Genomic DNA, 6,532 nt, shown 5'->3' on the forward strand with positions numbered 1-6,532 from the left:
ATTTACAAGAATATGGAAGTTTTACAAAACCAAAAAGTAGAGTTTCAAAAGCCATCAATGTCGATAACTCTTTTTCAGTGTTGGCCAGTTTGATTGAAAATCCTCATACATCTTTGAGAACTATAGCAGGTATTTGATTTTCCTATTAAAAAAACATTAAAAATTAAAAAAAAAAATTAAATTTTAGATGAATTAAATATGACATATTGGGCAGTTCAAAAAATTGCTAAAAAACACAAATACCATGCATACCTGGCCAATCCTGTTCAGCAACTTCTGACAAACGACAATGAAAGATTCTAAATTTTTAACAAACATCCTTTGGACTGATGAAGCGAAGTTCCACAATAATGGACAAGTAAATCATCACAACACTCACTATTGGAATGATTCAAATCCCCACTGGATAAATGAGACTAATAAGCAAGTCCGTTGGGGTGTGAATGTTTGGTGTGGGATTATTGACAACCATTTAATTGGTCCATATTTTTTTGATGAAAATCTTAATGGCAATAAATACCTTGATTTTCTGAAAAATGATATACCCATACTATTGGAAAATATTTCACTTGAACAGCGTTTGAATTTAATTTGACAGCAAGATGGTGCACCAGCACATAATACATTAGCTGTACGTGCATACCTTAATGAGGTGTATGGAGACCATAACTGGTTTGGAACTTACAGCCCCACAATTCAATGGCCACCTCGTTCTCCAGATTTAAGTGTTCTTGACTTCTTTTTTTGGGGCCATCTAAAAAATGAAGTATATAAAGAAAAAAGCAATAGTGTGGAGGAACTCAAACAAAATTAAAAGATTGTTGTAGCAAAATTAAGAGTTAAGTATTAAAGAAATCTACATCCATTGAAGTACTAAAACGTTTGCATTTTTGTTTAGCTGAGGATGTAAAACAATTTGAACATAAATTAAAATATAAATAATAATATGTATTCTTTATTCGAATTCTATACAAATACATGTATAATTAATCTACATATAGGTAATATGTATTTTACACGTTATTCATTCTTAACCAAAGAGTATATTAAAAATTCTATTCAACACAAATTCTCATACTTACCATTGAATGAATTTCTGGTACAATAATTCAGTCTTGGCATTTAACATTAGTATAATAAAATGAGTAAGTTGGTAAAATAAACATATTTGATTGTCTAACCAGAGATCCAGTTCACTAACTAGTTATCTAATTAGTTAAACCACAAAATATTAGGTATACATATCATATAGGTACTTGTCTTATAGATTAAACAAATATTATAATATTTTATGGGTGTTATGATAATTATTGTGAAAATTTAAAAAATATTGAGTTAATTTAAAATTTTACAGAATAATACTATAGTAGACAGTAGTATTAGTCGTTGAAGCCATGTCACCATGCTTTAATAGTCTGTAACAGTCAAGTTATTATTTTTTTTATAGGTAAACAGACTACTCCACAGTACACTACAACTACAAACTTTAAGAGTACAGTGTCTACACTTCTTCAGTGGTGGTTTAAAACAATTAACAGTTGTTGCTACTGTAGTACAGACTACAGACGTACAGACAGAGTAACAGTATCAAGTTTTTATTTCTAACATAAATTAACAGTTACTACTCCTATTTATTTTGTAAACACATACACTGTATTTTTTTGATAATAGGCAGTAGTGATAAACCAGTAACAATGGATAACGGATTATAAGATAATTTTATGTAATCGGCATAGAAAAGAGATTAATTGGGATCTGAAGCGATAATCGACAGTAGCAGCTACTGCTGTCCAATTAGTTATAGGTACCTAATAATCATGTGTTATTGTAGGTAGGTAAGATCAGGTAACCGCTATACCTTGGGTCGAATGATAACGGATTTACTACATAATAGGTATAACTTCTGGTTTTAATAACTGATAAGTTTTATTACGACTAGTGCCGCAATCAGTAATCACCTTTGTGGGCGAACTGCGCTAACCTTCCCAAAACTATCTAACTTTGAGGGGCTATATCTCATCAACGGATTGACGAAAAATGAAAATTTTAACGTGATAATTCATAAAAAAAATAGAGTTTTTAATTTATGAAATTTAAAGTATAGGTTGTCATTTGAAAATCAGAAGTTGATAGTGGTTTACCTAATAAATATAAGGGCGAAAAATAATAAAGAGTTCTACAATTTTAGAACAGTGTAAATCTAAAATTTTGAAGAAAAAAAAATTTGAAAAAAGTTAATACTTTTTGAAATAATGAGTGTTGTTTGATAAAAAAATCACCCTGTATATAAAGATAGAAGATAGATAGATTATTGTGAACTAAAAAAAAATTCACTCAACAAATTTCAAATTTCCAAACTAAAATAACTATAGAAACCATAGATTATATTGATTGTACATCGAGCTGATGTTTAGATGTCTACGTCTACCATTGAGTAAATAAAGACAATGGTATCGAGTTCAAATCCCAGACATCAATGAATAGATTTTGCACTTTCTCTACTTATTCGGTTGACTTTTTAAAAATTTTCTTTCGTAAAAACTTTCTCCAGACAATAACAAATACAACTAAAAAATAATTAGCGAAATCGGTTCAGCTGTTCTCAATTGATGAATTTTTATACATTTTTAAGCGAAATCGGTCCAGGCATTGTTGAGTTATGCGCGTACATACAAAAAAAGGGGGTTTCTATTTATATAGTAGTATAGATATGAGTATCTAATAATTAAATAATAGTATCAGTTGTAGAAGTGCAACTTAAATGTATCATGTTTGTAAGGAAATATACGTTCGATCAAATTACTTACATTACAATTACATGTATTTGTGCAGCTAATAGGTTAACCTAATAATAATAAACATGTATTTTAAGTACCATTATTATTATGTTGAGTGTTGGCACCGTTGGTATTGTTATAGGTATATTTTTATTTTTTGGTTAGTAGCTTAAATAATTTATAATTAATATATAATAAGCTTATATAATTCAGCTTATTGTAATCTTAAGTATATTATATTATATTAATTAATTTTAAAATATATAATGCAATAAAATATAAAATGTAAAAAAAGAAATTAAGCAGTATAATAGGTAATAGGTATTGGTTAATTAAATGAGCTATTGCGTATATACATTTAATTTTTTTTTTTTTTTAATTTCATTTTCACATAAAAATGATGAAAATAGAAGAATTTTTGTAAATGAATTTAATATTAATAAGAATAAATAACATAATACATTTAATAAATTCATATTTACCATATTAAGTTACTATAATAACATGTCCAATGTCCATCCAACATATTATATTCATTCATAACAATTCTGCTTTAGTATACACACACAGTAATATAAGTAAGTATATATATATATATATATATATATATTGGTATACCTCATACCAGTGTATGTATTGAAATGTCACACTTATAATCATAATCATAACTATACACTGCATAAACTCTTGTTTCTTATCCATATGTACAGTGTCAGTGTGTTGTAGGTATATCCGTATATATTATAATACTACACATCATAGTCCAATATATTAGGCAAAACATTAAAACAAATCAAATAGGTATCAATTGTACAATACAATATATAACATATTTTAATATAGGAAATAATAATATATATAATTTGTTCAGAGAAATTGTTACAGTATACATTAAAACGTATTACACATTACATCATAGGTAGTCAATTTAAAGGACATGCATAATAAAATACTATAAGAAAAGTCTCATAAACATTTCCTACAGAAACTCTTAGGTATGATTAAGAATATTTGCAATTACAACTTTGACTTACCTAACTATATCTGTACTCAACTCTTTCAGGGGCTTTTATATTATGAGACATATCAATTTTATATGTAAATGAAGAGTATGCCATCATATATACCTGTATAATGATTCCGTATAATTCGTGTGTTATAAAGCTTATATTAATATTAATTGTCTATTTAATATAACGTTTCCCAAAGCAACGTACACTTGAAAATACAACAACATATTTTAATATAACAAACAGCCGATAAAAAAAAAAAAAAAAAAAAAATCGAAAAAATAATAAAATCGTCGAAAACCCGCGTAATAATCGAACCTAACCTAAGAAAAACGCGTTATCGAGACGGCGACGTTGGAGAATCGTCTGTTTTCGCGATAACGACGGCGGCGGGCCATGGAGCATAAAAACGGCGACCGAGGCGCATTCTTTTTATAAGGAAACGAACTTCTTCACGCTTTATTATATAAGAGACTAGCAGGTCAGCCTGCTAGCCGGGTGTGCCTCGCTCTGCTGTGAAATTCGGTCTAAGTGATATTCGATCTAAGTGAGTACCCTAGATCGGAGACGGGACTGTAAAGAAAATCGGTGGAGTACGATTGCGCGCGTTTTACCTTTTTGGGCATACGATTGCGCACGGTGCCGGAATAACAAAGAACATGCTTTTGACTATTCAAAAGCGTACAATTGCGCGTGAAATTGGATGCGACGTTGCCAACTTATTACTAAAATTTAAATAAATAAATAAATATAAATATATTAATAATATATAATTTAATCAGTCAAAAATAGTACAAAAAGTTACAAATAGTGCAAATAGTTTCAAACAATAACAGATACTTTATACTCTACTAAAAAATTATTAAAAAAAAATATTTAAAAAAATATCGTTATAATAAAATAATATGAAATATTCAAATAGATATCGAAAAAATATTCATTAAAAAAATCGTTATAATAAAATAATATAAATAAAATAATTTAAATTTTAAAGCCCTGATACCTATTTCCAATTATGGCCAAATACTTAAGTAAGTTTTCTGGTGTTTTATTTTTTTGATATTCTTGTGCTGTTTACTCACAAATTCGATTTTCTTTAGTTCTTCGTTTGATTTTGGCTTGATTTTTCCTTTGGAAATGGTTGATAATTTAGTGACGGTTTCTGCCTGAGTTTCCATAAGCGTACTTATAACAACAAATGTCGGAGGATGAGCACTAGTAAACTGGGCGTTATATGTTCTATGGAAACTTTCAACCCCGTTTGTAGTTCTAAAAATGTATGAATATAGAAAACAATATTTTTTTAGACTTATTAGTAAATATATACCTAGGATTTAGTGATGGCGTTTCAGCCCATAAAATAGGCGGAAATAAACAACCAGGTTCAACATACGTCTCCAGAACATAGTCAGAAAATAGTTGTCCATCTGCAATATTTGGACACGTACTTATTAGCTCTACAAAAGCATCCTCCACGTCATCTGGAGCGATGAAAGAAAGTCCAAAAAATGATTTAAGCCATAATTGTAAATCGTTCTTTTGATCGTTGTATGCCGTTCTTAGCTTTGTATTGCCATTAATCTGAAAATTTATTTTGATTAATTATTTCTAAAAATATTCATATTGATTCAACTTACTTTGCGCCACCAAGCTTGTCCTAAGTGAAAACGGCATGTTTTAATTTTGACATCAGGAAAAACTTCTTTAGTTGCTTGAATAGCACCAATTTCAAAATCAATATGTAATATATCAATTTTAAAAAGTAGTGATTGCTTTTCACATATATTAATTAAATATTTCCATACATTTATATATGTGTTTTTAAATTTTAATCCTTTAAAAAAAAGTATACCAAAGGTACGTAAACACCGTTTTTATAGCCATGAATGGTGTATAATTGCAAAAAAAAAATTGGAGCATAGTCGAATGTTCCGTCCGTAATATATCTGTGCAACTTGTCAAACATTGAAGATTCTCTTCAGTTGTAAGCAAATAAAAGTGCAATCATCGGGTAAATGTATAATTTTTTTCCCTCTAAACATTAAAAAATCTTCATTTTGTAATTCGTTCAATTGCGTAATGGCATCTTCTAAAGATGAAGGGTAACGAGGAAAGTTTTTTCTTCGTTGAATATACATAGCCTTTCTAACTGATTTTATGTCATTATATTCTAACTCGGTACTAACGCTATTCATAAGTTGACTTCTAATTATTTTTATTGGCCGGGTAGCAATGGAACTTGTAGCTTTACGTTTACAGTTTTCCCTTAGAACTTGCCTCTCGATTTTTTGAGTAGAATCTACAAGGTGGTTATGCTCACCAGCAATTTCTAGCATTACTTTATTGTCACTTGTCATTAAGACTGTACAAGTACACTGTTTTTTACAGCACCTCCATCTGTTATTTCCATCTGCCCTCTGTCTGATGTATCGAAATTTGTGTTTATTCACCACTAACAAATCACTCCCCCTTTCTGAACTTATTATGAAAATTTAATTTTCCATTTTAAAAAATTAATTATAAAATGTTAACAATGCGAAAAATATACGTTGACAGCTACAACTCGAACACGAACACGAACACAACTGACATTTCAGTAAATACGTATAGACATACAATGCGAGATCATAGTTTAGGTATATTCGTACATGTGAGGGAATTTACAATAAAGATAAAAGTATGATTTAAAATAAAATTATCTACTTCTTAGTGATGGAAAGTTTGTTTGGTATCGGAAATATTAAG

At 29.0% G+C, this 6,532-nt stretch overlaps 1 pseudogene; it reads right to left on the minus strand.

Moving 5' to 3' along the window:
- Positions 1-4,768: 4,768 nt before the first annotated feature.
- On the minus strand, positions 4,769-6,144 carry LOC126555015 (uncharacterized; annotated as a pseudogene).
- Between the last annotated feature and the right edge of the window lie 388 nt (positions 6,145-6,532).

The sequence above is a fragment of the Aphis gossypii genome, unplaced genomic scaffold (assembly GCF_020184175.1).
Source record: "Aphis gossypii isolate Hap1 unplaced genomic scaffold, ASM2018417v2 Contig00678, whole genome shotgun sequence".
In the NCBI taxonomy this organism is placed as follows: Eukaryota; Metazoa; Arthropoda; class Insecta; order Hemiptera; family Aphididae; genus Aphis; species Aphis gossypii.